Genomic DNA, 15,948 nt, shown 5'->3' with positions numbered 1-15,948 from the left:
AACTGGTCATAATCACAGATTCGGATTATGTACGGAACGGGTTCGTGGAGCACCTGGTTAATTGGAAAACCAGAGGCATGTTATGTGCTAACAACAAACCCTTAAAACATGGGAAGTTGATCCAAAACATTGATGATCTGGTCACCTCGAAAGGAATGACCATCTATTGGAAGAAGATCAAGGGTCATTTTAAAGTAGAGGGACCAGACAAAACTGGAAATGACTTAGCTGATCAGCTGGCCAAAACCGGGGCCATCCAAGGGGATCTAATTGAGATTGAGTCCCTGTTGGGGGAAATCCAGGTCACTGCTATCACTAGGTCCCAGACAAATGCTCACAACAACCTTTCAATTGCACAATGGAGTAAGGAGACCCCTGATGCTGATTTGATTACCGCTCAGAAGGGGGATCCAATTATTGGTAAGTTTTACCAACACCTTGAGGACCCTGAGAACTTTCCCCTGACGGATACCGATTATATTGGGAAAGAGGACCTAAGAGTGTTGATGAAATGTCCAGAAATGTTCCGAATCCAAGACGGTTTGCTGGTAAGGAAATCCCAAGCTGGCCACGATCAGTGGGTGGTTCCTACCTCATTCCGAAGCCTGATGTTAAGTCACGCCCATGATGCGGCCACCACCGGTCATAGGGGGTTTCACACAACACTGGAAATCTTAAGAGAGGTTGCATACTGGCCACACATGGGGCAGGACCTTGACCAATACTTGAAGGGGTGTCTTGTGTGTGCGCAATTTCAGCCGACGTCCCTCACACACCGCGCGCCTCTCCAAAAGCGGGGGATGACACTGCCATGGTCAGATTTGCAAATCGACTTTGTAGGCCCTGTGATTCGCTCGTCTAGAGGAAACAAGTACATGTTGACCGTTACATGCTTGTTTACCAAGTGGGTGGAATGTCTCCCAGCCCCAAATTGCAAGGAAGAAACTGCAGCTGCCCTGATGATTAACCACATCTTTTCCCGTTTCGGCCTACCTCAAAGGATTGAGTCAGACAGAGGTAGCCACTTCACCAGTGAAGTGATGACAAAGATGTGGGAGATACTGGGGGTCAAAAGGAAGTTGCATATTGCTTACCGGCCAGCTTCTTCTGGGGCAGTAGAGAGATATAACCGAACCATTGTGAGCATATTAAAGAAGTTTGTGGCAGATTCTGGGCCAAGTTGGGATATCCGATTACCTCTGGTCCTAATGGCCATCAGATCTACCCCTTCATCTGCAACCAAAATATCACCATTTGAGTTGATGACTGGGCGCAAGATGGTGCTTCCTCAGCATTTGCTCTACAGGACCCAAGAGCAGACACTGATAAATGCCTCCACAACTCATGAGTATGTGGAGAATTTAAGGAAACACCTTCAACATGCTTTTGCTCAGCGGAATCTAGAAAGATCAGCTGATAGCATGAAGACCCACTATGACCTGAAAACTTCCAGGAAGGAATATCAGGTGGGGGACCGGGTCTATCTATACAACTTCCAAAGAAACCAGGCAAAACAGCGAAAATTCTTGCCTACATGGAAGGGACCCTTTGAGATTATAGACAAGATCTCCCCTGTGGCCTACAAGATCCGCATCCCCAAAGGCGGTTTGGCAGAGGGGGAGGAAGACAAGTGGGTCCACATTAACCAGTTGAAGTGTTGCCATCCCAGGCACACTCTGCAACAACTGGAGGAATCCTCTGGAATCCTAGAGGGTACTGTCTCAGATTAATTCAGTTCTAACTTAAAATATCCTACATATCGCCTATCAAATTCTGAGTTTCTCAATGTGGGTGTTTTGGTTTTTGAATGCAAAAAGAAATGTGCATGTTCATATGTTTTGACTATAAATTCATATGCCACCCCACTATATCAATGGTGGGGGAGAAATGTCCATGGATAGGTATTGCCGCTCTTCCTTTGTCATCCTAGGAGAAGGAAAACCTGCAGGCTGGCCAAGGAGGACGATCCGGAGACCGGGAGCAGAGACGCAAGGGGCCCAGTGTACCGCCCAATATTCCCATCAGGACCGGCGAGGAGAACCGATCGATCAGTACCGGATGGAGGAAAAGATGCTGAACTGTGCCATCTATTGGAAGAAGATGAGGAAACATCCCAGGTCTTGCGAGTCCCATCAGTGAAACAGAATGGCCATCGCAAGAGGGGGGCTTGTGGGATGTTTTTACCCATGCATCCGAGCCCTACCTCAAAAACTGTGCAGTACTGGAATTGAAAACATCATGATGGCCAGAGCTTCCCAGAAAATGCCCAGGGAAATGCATGAAGAATAGGCTGCCACCCATTTTTGCCGATGTTATGGGCACAGAAGGGCACTGCCTAAAACCCCATTGGACTACCCACACAGTAGCCTGAAACCATTGGGAATGGCAATGCTGATTGCCAAAAGCAACCTAGAATTGTGAGGAATTCATTTTCTTAAATCCCAAAAATGGGTGCATTACCAGTACTCACCACTATCAGAAAGCCGGCGTTTTAAAACAACACCAGACTTTTCTTTTTGTGTAAAACTGAATAAATGAACCCAAAGCAGGCCAAAGAAAGACTTACTGAGAGGTGGATACAATGTAAAGTTATATTCTGAAGTGACTTGAAGGTTTATAACAAGACTGGCTGAGCTGTGGATTTCAGCAGTTTAAGTAAATTTGGACTGAAAGACACTAAAAATCTAAATGTTTAAAATAAATGAGTGACCTACTTTGAGTGTCACATAGGTTGCAATTGTTTAAATGTCATAGTTTTAAACTTAGAATCAGCATTCTAGCTGCATATGTAAAAATTGTTAGTTTTATTTGAATGCAGAAAACTAGGTAACTAAAAGTGACATTAGCTGGGGCCTGGCTTAAGGAACTGAATTCTGCCCACCAGCTACCCCCGACAGGAGTTGAGACTTGCACAACAGCTGTGTTCCCAGGCTTAGCTGCCTTTTGCTGTTCCCACCAAAAGGGATATGACACTTCTCTGATTGAATTACCAAGGGACTGCTAGAGACTAAACATAGGACCCAGGCAGAGGGTTTATTGGGGGGAGGCCATAAATGGCTTCCTCTTGAACAATGGGCCTTCCAGGAGCCAGGCAGATGCTTTATTAGGGGGACCGCAAAACAGCTTCCTCTTGGCAGAAGCTGGGAGGGGCAGGGTCTCTGAGCTTGGCAGAACTGGAAAAACCAGAAATTCAACCTTGTGCTAGGGGGAAACCACACCCCTTTGGGGCCAGAACATAACTCTAAAAAGATGGATCATTCATAGAGCGGACTTGTGAAAATTTTATAAATGATACCATAATTCTTGTGATTTTTCTGCCCACATTTTAAGAGGTTTTTAGAACCGGTGGTATGATCTGGGGGCAAGCTAGCAGTTAAGAGGGTATTACTTAAAATGTATGCATGTTAAAAATCTGACACTTCATCAATTAATGTCCATACTCCTTGCGCACATGTGTGTAAATTTGGGTTAATGTCCGATATTGCAAAACCAGTTAAAAAGTGCAAATGTTGCCATTTCTCAATGCAAGCTCTCAGGAAGAGCAGGTTTGGACACGGTATACCTCCTGTGATATGTGATGGGTGCATGTAATTTTAAACAAATGTGTACCTGTGCAAATATGTCTTTTGGGTCAAAATATAGATTGTGTGTAATTTGACAGGGGTGGGTTCTCTGTATCATAAACAGACCTCATCATGATGACACTTCATTTCATTCCCCCAATCAAGGGGAAGAGGATGAAGTGGCCAATGACAAGTGGAGAGGGGTAGGGTCTAGAAAGCTAGCCTCTCCACCCACTTTCAAAACACATAAAAGCAGACAGTCAGGACAGATAGGGACATTCAATTCCATTTGCTGCAACGCGCTCTGCCGGACCACACAACATCCAGAAGATACTAGATTCAACACTTAGACTTTAAAACTCCAAAGAACTTGATTCAGAACTCAAAGCAAGGGCCTAAACCCACAAACTGAGAACTCTTCTCAGTGGGCCTCAGCATCCAGCAAACCTAACAGCGATAGCAGCATCCAGGAGCCGTGCAGATCAGCGCTGGGTCCAGAGAAAGCTGTGCAGAAAGATCCAGAAGCAGTGCTGTACCCAGAGAAAGCAGAGCAGTATCCAGAACCAGAGGCAGAGCAGATCTGACCCAGACCGCTGTTCGCAGAACCAGAGAGCTGACCCAGACGCTGTGCGCAGAAACTGTCCGTGGCGAGTGAAGAAAACCTGACCAGATCCGTGGCGAGGCCCATTCTATTTCTAAATATATTGTGAGTAACTAGCAGAACTGTGCAGAACCAATCTCTTAGTTAAAATAATATAATTCAATCTATTTTAATCTAACCAGAACTGTCTCCTAACTGTCACCTGTCATTTGCAAAGCTGTCACCTGTCATTTCTAGTTGCTAGCTGTAACTTGTCACTTTGAACTTTTAAAATTTCAAAATTGAAAAACAACCTTTACCATATCGCTCATATCTCCGTGACCGTTTGTCTTAGAGACTTGCAGTAACTTTCCTCTGAAAGCTGGGAATCTTGGCTTTTCAACGAATCTAGAACTGCATTCCTATTCCCTATACTTTTGCCGCAATCGCGAAAAACGCACTCGCGAATTTTACCGCGATTTGCAAATTTCTCCACGTGTGAAAACAGCAGCTTCCTTGCTTTCATTTGCCAAAAATTCGTTTAACCTGCCAATCATTCCTAGAACATTGCTAAAGTAAGCCTGAACTTATTTAAACCAACTAATCCTCAACCTGAATCTCCAGAGGGAATTAAAATCATTTTAGCACATTTTCCAATATATTGCTATCACATTTTAAAGCATTTTGAGCCTGTGTAAAACTCATATCTATTCTCCTCTAAGCTTGCTGGGAAACTGGAACTCTGTATTACATTGTGATTGTATACCTGAACCGTGTGCTCTTCCTTCCATCTCCTTACATTGTATAGGGGGGGTGAATTGCCACTAAGGGAAAGTGATTACCTTGCTTTTGTGAAACCATATCAGTTTATCTTCTATACTGCATTTCATTCATTCAACCTTGCATTTCCTTGAACCCTATAAAGCATTCTCTACCACATTATTCTTCTGTCCCTATTTACCAGTGTGCTACCTTATCCATTTCATGTCAACTCCTTAGTGATTATAAAGAAGTGTGCTAGTGCCAGATTCTCCGTTGTTAATCTTTATCATATCAGATTAAGTGTGATATTCAATTATTAAGTTATTATAAAGTGTGATATATATATATATATATATATATATATATATATATATATATATATATATATATATATATTGTTTAAATTCTCAAATAAACCTTTTAACTTGCAAAACAGAACTACTTCTTGGCTCAGTGGGGTCAGGGGGATTCCAAGAGAGGGGTGTTATATAGGGGTAGTCATCCAGAACGCATGAAATGGACATAAAGATATATCAATAAGGGTTTCCATTCAGTATCCCAGACTAGGCATTGACTTAGCTGTAGTGCTGAATTGAATCCTCTTACAGTGATTTGGTGTTAGTGTTCGACTGTGATGAGGAAAAGTTAGTTGGTGGTAGTGGGGTACTGTGATAATGAAGAGTGACATGGTGGTAGTTGGAGATGTGAATATGAAGTGATTTGGTGGTAGTGGGGTACTGTGATGAGGAAGAGTGATGTTGTGGTAGCATGGGACTGATGTGAAATAGTGAGGTGCTGAAAGTGTGGTACAGTGATGACGAAGAGTGGTGTGGTAGTGTGGGACTGATAAGAGAGAGTGAGGTGGTGGTAGGGGTGTACTGTGATGAGAACGAATGAGGTAGAGTTAGTGGGGGATTGTGACGAGGAAGAAGAGAGTGGGGGTAAATAGGTAAGATTACTATTCAGAACTGGGATGAGGAAGAGGGATGTCGGATTTCAGGTAGGTTTCCGAACTAGGCACTTTGATCAAGAAAAGGGAGGTATGATCATACATATATCTTCATGCCTGATGTCAGGCATCAATCGAGAACTTCACTGTTAAGACATGTGAAAAGTTTGTCCAATCAAACCAACAGATGTAAACAAGCATCGGCTTCCTCCAATATTTCATTGCATACTTTTTATCAAACAAATTAGCAATTATATGCTTTTCTAACACATTTATTCACAAAAGCACAAATAGGCCCCTGGTACACTACAAAACATTTTAAGCTAATTTAGGAAGCAATCCCTGTAACTTATTTTTATATACGAGTGCTTCCTAAATTAACCAAACTCTCACAGAGAGTGCCACATCTTAATATATTATTGTTTGGTAAGCAATTAGATTTTTTTTGTTGATGTTTGTGCAGATTCTGGCTCTTGATTCTCGACTCAGGTAATGGAAAATGCTTGGTACCAGCAATGCATCATGGGAGCTATAACTAATCTTCTGGATACAGGGGCACCCCACTCTGTGACAAATGAAAAATAAAAACTGCTGGACGAATTTAAGCCAAACCAACAAAGGATTTCCTTTGAGAGCATTGTGTCTGACTTGTTTCTTATTTGGCGCAAATCTGTCCAGTGGACTGGGCTGCGCACATGAGCAAAAATTGGACTTCTTCCAATTAAATGGAAAAGTGAAAAACACACCCTTTTTTACCCTCATGTCTTTTGAACAATAACTCAGATTTGCTCCAAATTTTCCAATTCTGGCAGACCGATATCTGAACTCTTGTTTGTAAAATGTCATGCTGATCTGTCCTATGGCTCAAAATATAATTGCCATAGAATTTTTGCATTTCCTAATGTTCTATGGATGATAAGTTTCACCTTAAATATAGTGCAGATTATATATTGAACCGTAACACATATGTGTGTGAAACTTTCCAGTCTTGGGGGGGGGGGGCTGGGCCCTTATATAGGAATCTTAAATGTTGTTCTGATCCATCCTATGGCTCAAATGTTATTAACCATAAAATCTTTGCTTTTCCTTTTGAAGATAGGTTTGCCTTAATTATAGGGTGGCGATATATGAATATATGTGCTTGTGTGCATAGACTTACCCAACATTATTGTTAATAACCTTTGACTCACTGAACAGATTTGGATGGCATTTTGTCCTAAATAATTTAATTTTGTCCCAGGCCCCTCAAACTAGACATTAAAAGGTAAGAGTTATAAGGAAAACAAAAAAAATGATGTCTTCAGTCTAGTTCCATTAATTTTCCGTTACAGAACAATTACAGAAAAAGTACGTTGATTGAACACCTTTAGTATGAAAACAGCAGGACATCGTTGGACCCTATAATAAACACGCACTGCAGATGTGCCTTTTGCTGTTTTGAGGAAAATACATGCAGTAGTTTTTTTCGATGGTGAAGGGGTGCTGCCTGCTCCTCAAAAACATCTTTAGATCGCTGATGATGGTTTGTAGCAGAGAGACTGAGAGGCACTGGAGGTCATTCTGAGTATGGCGGTAGCCATGCTGCTTTTAGCGGCATCGCTACCCCCATACCGGATACCGGGTCCGGGTTCCCTGAATGGGGAAATACCGGGCCATTCCGACCTTGGAGGGCCCGGTATTTCCTCATTCAGGGAACCCAGACCCTGTGCATCCCCATTCCCATTTCACCCCCCATAGGGCTCAATGGGAATGGGGAGGATGCTAACAATGGGCCCGTTAATGACGGGCCTGTTGTTAGCATGCTGGCCCGCTTGTGGGACCCGCTAAGGGCACCTGGTTTTTACCAGGTGTCCTTACCGGGTCCCGCGAGCGGAACTCGTAATGAGGCAGCAGGGGTTTAACGGGGCTGGCAGCTCTACAGACCCCGTTAAACCCCTACCACCGAGGTTGTAATGACCTCTACTGTGTCATCTTGCTTCCAAGACGAGCGTGTTGCACTGAGCTATACATCAGGCTAAATGTGGGAGGGGATAATAGGATATAGTGAAGTGGGGGAGTTGTGGGTGGGCAGGTTAGCCCTTTTGGGATAGAACACTTTCGGCTCATCAGGGGAATCCCTCGGGAATCCTGAGAGATTACTGCAATAATGTCGTGAGATGCAATCGGAAAAGAAAATATGTCACATGAACTGAAGAGTGAAAGGGGCAAAGGAAGACAGACAGGGAGGGAAAACACAATGGAGAGGAGTGAGGGGACCAATAAAAGAGGAAGAGGACACATGGTGCTTACATCTTGACCGTGGGGGTGAGGGTGGGAAAGACCATGGAACCAGCATACTCATGAGTGATTACCAGGAAATTACTGAGGAAATAGTAGAGGGAGAAAGAAACATTAAGTGGGCAGTGTTAAACCTGCACAGATCAAATATCCTAGGTAGGGGCCAGTAGGCCTTTGAGAATAATTGGTGAGACAAGTACAATGGACACAGCCATGGCCAGAGGAATACAATGGACACTGCTGTTACCAGTGGACCCTGAGGCCAGTGTCCATGGATAATGGGCCACTGGAAATAGTTGAAGGACAGTAGACCCTGAGGTCTCTAGGGGGTTCTGTGCCCTGGCCAGTCAGTAAGGCCACTAGCCTTCCCACTTATAAAATCATTGGTGCAACATGCACAGTGGCCATGGCCAGAGGCCATGGCTAGTAGGCCCTGACGGAACAATAGTATAAAAAAGTCTTGAAATTCAAAGAAAAATCTTTACTCAAGAGAGAGTTAAGGTGATCAGATTTATTGGAACAAAACGCTTGAACTTGAGCTGTGTGGGAGTAATGATCATCTTAACTCTTCACCCTTTCCCCATTTCAAAGCCTGTACATGAAATAACAGAAGGGTTTCACCATGGCATATGAATACATATATTCCTACAGAAATATGAGAGCCTCTCTATTGAGAACAAACATGGCTCAAATAGCTTGTTCTAGGAGATGTATCCTACTGTGCAGGATCTACAGCCACGTTTTAGCTCACTGTACCCTTCACAGAGCAGAAATGACTGATATTTGAATGTATGTTTTTCTTGTCTTTGAAAGGTACAGTGAGTTAACATGTGGCTGTAAACCCTCCTGTGTGGAAGCCTACCCATTGAACAGGATATTTGGCCATGTCTGCTCTCAGTGGAGGGACTCACACACTTTTGCTAATTATATATATATATCATTGGGCATCGGTCGCCGTCTATAGTTAAGGTGAGTCGTAAGTTCCGTAGGGAATTGAAATAAAATATAAATATATTACTAATAACCTTTGAACCATGTGATGGATTTAGCTGACATTTTTTGGACAATTTTCTATGCATCTCCTCCCACCCCCGCCCCCTCCATTCACGCCCCAGACTGGGAAGGATTTGTTAAAAAATCTAAGGTTATTAAGGAAACAAAAACAAAGCAGTATTTCGACCAGGCCTGAAACAACTTGGATATGAAGCATTGGCTCACGATCCTGTTGTGGTTAGGGGTTATTCTGCCCAGTAGGTTTTAAATATTTGCATAGAAGGGGGATCCCCCTTCTCTCAAAATAATAGTGATATCCCCATAATGCATTGCAGCAGAGAGCTTTTCAGAAATAAAAAAGCTGTTATCGTTTTTTTTTTCCGATGCGAGAGATAGCCGCGGCTATACCAGTGAATATCGGAAAATGAAAAGCAGAACAATTGTATTTGGAAGTGAAAAAGTGGTGAAATGGCATCAGGCTAGAGGTGGGGGGCATGTGAAATTTGGGACGCGAAGGTGGACTAGGGACCAAGTTTGCAGCACAAATATTTTCCCGTAGTTGCAGTTATTTAGTCCGATAATCGAGGATATCAGAGAAAGCGAGATCAGACAATAAAAGTGCATCAAAGGGAACAGCTAGTGTTTGATGGGGTAAGGGAGATATCTAAGGAGGCAATTGGGAGTTTGTGGGAATCGGGAGACCTTGCCATGAGGACAGGGGCACTTGGTGAGTGATTTGAAGTCCAGGGTAAAGGAAAAAATGTTCACTGTTTTTCCTGATAATCGTGCCTATTCAAAACTACTGATAATCGCGGCTGCATGTGGTACATTGGTATTATAGCCACGGTTATGGGGAAACATGTTTATTAAAAAAAATATATATTTATACAGCTACATTGAGTTTGGGTGTGAAAAATCACTGTGCCAGTGGCTTGCTAGCGTTTCAAACGGCTGAAGGCCTGGTAGTGTTGTAAAATATACAGTTGGCATGGCTGAAGGCCGTTACCAGTGGCCTATTAGTGTAATAAAAATAGAAAGTGGGCACAGTCGAAGGCCATGCCCACTGGCCTTGGGCAGGGCTAGTGACCAGGGAGTGATTTAACAATACAGTGGGCATGTGTATGCATCCGAAAGCAGTGACCACTCGCCATAGCCGAAGGCCAGGGCTAGTGGTTAGGGAGTGATTTAAAAACTACAGTGGGCACAGCCGAAGGCCATGGTTACCGGCAATGGCCAGTGGCCAGTTAGTGTTTGAAATAATACATTGGGCACAGCATACGAAATGGCATTATGGGGGAAAGCAACAGGAGCATGGCGATTTAAGCTTGACCTGACTACCCACATCGCTCAATTTCAAGGGTTTTGTTGCATTAAATCTGTTCTACTTAACTGTACTTTAACTAAGGTTTTTTTTCAGTGAATGTATTAAATATATATTTCTATTTGAATTCACCTTCCAAATAAAACTGCATATAAAGGGGACTTTCTCAACCTGGTCAATCTCAAAGACAAGGTTTGTAGGATACATCTTCCTTGTGCAGCACAATAGGACCCAGTCACTATACCTGACAAAGGAAAAATAAGTTTGGTCCCTTTACTGATACCGCCTGCCAAATAAATTGTTAATGCAAAACAAAAAGGTGACAGCTGGAAGATTTACAATTCATCTTAAAACTCTGGTGATTGCACCCTCCGAATCATCATTCTTCACCTCCCAACCCATTGCAGAAGGGGGAACGACCATATGCAAATCAGGCTTGGTCCCACCCGCAAAGGGGCAGTCCAGGACAAACTGCTAGGTCACAAGATCTTCTGCATAAGACCACAAGCACCCCCGACATGTGTCGCCTGATTTGGCTTCATCAGTGAGGAGTAGCATGGGTCTCTAGACCCATCAGAAACGGGACCGTCATCTGGGCATGCCCGTCCCACCCGTGGTGGCAATGCAATACAAAGAGGTAATGGCTGGAAGGTTTAGAATGAATCTTAAACCTCTGGCGATTGCTCTGGCCACCCCCCCAGACCATCATTCTTCGCCTGCCAAGCCATTACAGAAAGGGGAAAGATTGCATGCAAATCAGGCTTAGTTACACCCTCAAAAGGGCCGTCCTGGCTGAACTTCTAGGTCATATCCCTTCTGCATAAAACCGCCAGCATCCACTGATGTGTTTTGCTTTGAGGTGGGACCAATTTACATCTGGTCTTTCCCCTTTCTGTAGTGGCTTAGCAGGCCAAGGAATGATGGTTTGGAGGGTTGCCCAGAGCTGTGAAAGCGGTTGAAATTAATTATTGTAAACCTTCCAGCCATCCACTTTTGTTTTTCAAAAAAGTGTTAAAGCACAGTGACAAGCCAAGGCTCAATGTGAAGCAATACTGAAAAATATGCCTGCAGCTGTTAATGTTATTCAGCACAGAAAGTATCAGTCAGTCTTTTAAAGGCTGTAACCATTCTCAAAAGCGGATGCTTCAGTTGTACGAGTTGTTGCAAAGAAACCCATGTATCACCTTGATGGTCAACCGTTAAAGCTGTCTGCAGTTTGGACTTGCCCACCAGACCAGATAATCTGCGATTCCGAAGGATCTGGCTGAGTCACTGCGCTATTTATTTTCCTACAGAGATGGCATAGTCCACCTAGAGTGCCTCAAGTGGAGGCAGTACTATGCTCCAGTGATGATAAAATGTCCAAGGATGGATGAGTTAGGGCGTCTGCCATCATTAAATCACTTTTTTTCAATATATGGAAAAGGGCATACTGCACATTTTTAAGAGGAGTTAAATTAACTCTATACCCTTTGACAATTGTAGGTTTAAGCATGGGAAGCATAGGACCGTAAATTTGCCTGAGGGCCGGTTTTTCTTGTTAGCATAACCATTATTAGCTCCATTGGCAGGTGTTCCAGCCAATCAGGTTGCTCCTTACCTTACCAGCTGGCCATGGCCGCCAGAAAAATGAAAGGAGTGCTGCGCTACGAGCCCTGTCCTCCATTTCCATGGTGGCCATGTTAGATGAGGAATATTAAGAAACAACGGGTCGCACACTTGCCATGACCCCGATGTTTCTCACAAACACATTGCTCTTAGCACTCTGGTGGTTGGCCTCGGGTGCTAATAGCAGTAATAGCAGTAAAGACCTATGCAGGGCCCTAACCTGTGTGGTGATGGCAGCGGGGCCCTGTGTTAAGGCCCCAGTCTTTCTGGCCTATAACTTGGACCCCAGGCCACTACCACCCAGTTCCGCCCTCAGAACAAGTGTTTATTGCTTAAATGATGGACACTCCCTTGACCTTAAAAAGGAGGTGTCTTGCCTCTAAGCAGTGAATAGTGATTCAACAAATTCCTTACACTATGCACTGCTATCAATGAACAGGAACAGGCCAAAATGGCATATTTCCTTTATAACATTACGTGGATGACAAAATCACAGCTCTTGCCACATGCGGCAAGAGCTACGGTGCCAGGATATGGCATGACTTTGCAGAAGAGTCTGCAATCCATCATTACAGGTGTCTGTATCTCAGTGAAGTGGACTTTCGAAAATGGTGGGCATTTGCTAGGCGACTGATACCAGTATTCTTGGTTCCACAGAGTGGGCCCCATTGCAAGTTTGGCGGTGCAGAAAAATGCGGCAGTAAAACTCTCCTTCACTTTCACTCCCCACAAAAATGCAGCAATTCCCATGGGAAGAATTACCACCTGCGGTAATTTCTTCACATCCCACATGGAGCCCTAAGGACTCCCAGAATGGGGATCAACCAGAGTTTTACTTTGAACCAAAAGAGGCCATGGAAATAATGTTTAAAACGGCCCCACACTATACATTTTCAGCAAGACCAACCCTTTTCCTATGAGAAAATCAGAAAATAAAATTGGTTGACAAACAAAAGAGTCCCACGGCGCAGAGGCCTGCAGGAAATCTATAGAGTTCCCTAGAGGCCAGTCCAACCCTGGGATCAACAGCCATTCTGCCACACGTGATCACTCATATTCTGCCCAATTATGTGTAGGTAACAGTATCGGTGTTTGGCGGTCATTTCTCAGAAATTACAGGCCAACTCGTAATGAGGCCTTGTGTATGTCATTAACTTGGGAGAGATCCCAGCACATTAAAAAAAAGAGATTCATATTTTAGAATACACTGCATCTTTGTATATCAGTCACTGATAGACCCACTACACCCCTCATCCAACGTCTGCCTAAAGTGTGCTAATCTCTTCTAAGCAATTGTGTGCAGCCACGAATACAATTCGTGTCATTCCCTCTGATGTATAGCTGCACTTCTGACATGCAACGTAAATACAGTAAACTGGGCACGCGATTAAGGCGACAAAGGCCAGGAAGCATGTCCTCATGAGTCAAAAAAAAAATGCATGTGGGTCATTGCGCAAATGAGTTACTCGTGGTGCTGGGTGTTAAAGCCCCCCTATGCCATTACTACACAAACCTGCATTACCCCATCAAGCAGACTCCTCAGTGTAGTGACATCTCAAATAGTATGTGCCAGCATCAATAATTATGCACACACCTCTACGTGTGAGCAGATGGAGTGTAATTACAAGCACAGATTAAGTAACTGACATATGAGAACTTTAGTTGCTTTTGGTACATGCAAAATATCTTGAAACTCGTATTTCGATATAAGCTAGTGTTTTTTTTACATTGGGAAAGACCATTGCAATGTTTACTCAAAATGCTCCCGTCTATGGCTGTTAGCAGCCCATTTTGAACGCAGACTGATTAGTAACGAGAGAGTTACATACCTGTAGTTGCCCGAGCAGCTGTTGCAATGATGTTCTCAAGTCGAAACTGTTCTAAGACGCCATGCGCTGAGGTGCTCTATTTATTCTCTCGGTCGATTAGGCAACGCTTCCTAAAACTGCTTTTATGGGAAATTGTGAGGGAAGCAGGCTCGTTGGGAAAATCCCAAACACGCGCGAAAGTGCAGCGTGTCCTCTACATGCCACTCCAAGCTTAAGGGAAACGTCAACGAGAGGATTAACAGACAAGCTCGTGGGGAAAATCCCAACATCGAATTACTTAATACCCAAGAATGCACTTCAGCTGGAGTCAAATAAACATTCGCCTTTCCCTTGTGGCCCACGGCTTCCCGGTTCTGGTTCTCGTTTGCTGTTGACGTAAGTGAAAGGCCGGCACGGCAGCTCTTTTTTTCTTTCTACATTATAGCCATCTTTTGCCAAGAAAAACTGAGCTGTGAGCCACATTTATTTTGCAGAACTCAGGTCGGTATTCCTGCTGTGAAGACACAAGATCGTCCTCTGTAGACACGTTAAGCACATTTCTAAACCCGAGTAAGAAATTCATTCCAGTACAAGATCGTATACTTTTATTATGCAATACTTGTTTCTGAAATTAAATGGGAAAAGAGGAAATATCGTGTAACCGATGTTTAAAAAACATCACCGGTAAAGCAATGTCTTAATAAGAGAGAACAGAACGAAATGACCTATGAATGCCCATTCAACGCCCAGAGAGTGTCTGACAGTTCTTTTCTGCAGCTCAGCCTCTACATGTGTTGGTGCATTCTGTTCTCTGCTTACTTTTAGTCAATCGATGTCTCTAAATGCCGAAATTAAATGGGTTCTTTGGGGGTCTATTATAAAATGTGAAAATGCAACAATGGTAGTACAGTCAAATAAAATCGACTTATAAAATGTATAGTTTCATTAGAAGTATAAGAAAGACTAGAATATTTATTTTTTGTTTTTCCACTTTAGCATTTCCCATGAATGTCTTAAGTGTGCATTCATAGTTGTTCTGGTATGTTTGAATCCCGAGCGAGCTTGTGCCACCATCCATCTTGTCCCACCCTGGTTTGCATGCCTGCCTTGCATAGAGGGTAGAGTTGAATTACCCACTAGCTAAATACATTGGTAATTCTGACTGCACCCACGCCCCTGCTGTGTCTATAAATACACAAGAGTACAGTACGTGTGCTCTCATAGGGATGAGTCCAAGATACAAATGGGGTCTTTCAATCTTTATGACAGACGACTAATTTGTGATAAAGAAGCTGTAGGTCACTGACAAGTGCAGTTGCAGGGTGTTGTAGTGCCTCCTTTGTTGTTCAGAAATCTCCTCACCTCTCAGTCACGAAGACGTAAGGCTACTTGCTTGTTTTGGATGTCTACCCAATGAATTTTGCGACAGTGTGATGCCCTGAAATTTGGCGTTTATGTGATGTCATTGTATGTGAATGGCTCAGTGTGTTATATTCCCTCAACACTATTTTTGAATCTACATCAATACCAGCTACACAGACCCCTTCTTCAATGATTGCCTTGAAGGATGGGGCACTGAGTGCAGACCCAGTGGCCAGAAGATTTTCATTGGCTCTGTTGTCCCTGCAGGATTTGGAATGGTCACTGGTTTGATGCCACTGAGCAGGGGGTTCCATCCCCGCCTTACTATGTGCAATACAAATAAATGAGACACACCCCAACGGGGTATAAGGCTAAGAGGACAGGTTGCGAGAGTTTGGATCTTTTATTGTTGTTAGGGAGAATTCTCATTCTATGGCTAATTTCCCTTACCTATAGAGTCCCTCAGCAGCTTTGCTGGATTTGAAGGGTTTGTTTCTTTTTACCTGCTAAGAGTGAGACTCTTTTTCCCACTCTTAGGCATTTATGCTATGTGTGTTCTAGGCTATTTTTGTGTTTAATGCCTATGGGATTTTCTCTCACCCATGGGAACCATCTTTATGCACATGTGTTACACAGCACCTTCAGTGCAGTGACACAGGGGAGTCGTAGCGACCCCCAAACATAGACTCCATACCCTGGGACTGACTACTCTCTTCCAGAGCATG

At 43.6% G+C, this 15,948-nt stretch overlaps 1 protein-coding gene across 1 annotated transcript in view; it reads right to left on the bottom strand.

The window, feature by feature from the left end:
- LOC138569944 (metalloreductase STEAP4-like) overlaps window positions 1–14,068 on the bottom strand; it is a 346,842-nt gene extending 332,774 nt beyond the window's left edge. The window contains exon 1 of the mRNA XM_069648410.1: window positions 13,883–14,068. The gene's annotated coding sequence lies outside the window, so the exon portion shown is untranslated. The remainder of the gene's footprint in view (window positions 1–13,882) is intronic.
- Window positions 14,069–15,948: the final 1,880 nt, after the last annotated feature.

The sequence above is a fragment of the Ambystoma mexicanum genome, chromosome 2q (genome assembly GCF_040938575.1).
Source record: "Ambystoma mexicanum isolate Mex_15411 chromosome 2q, UKY_AmexF1_1, whole genome shotgun sequence".
Taxonomy (NCBI): domain Eukaryota; kingdom Metazoa; phylum Chordata; class Amphibia; order Caudata; family Ambystomatidae; genus Ambystoma; species Ambystoma mexicanum.
The sequence above is the reverse complement of the archived record's forward strand: the minus strand, read 5'-3'. Positions and strand labels throughout refer to the sequence as shown.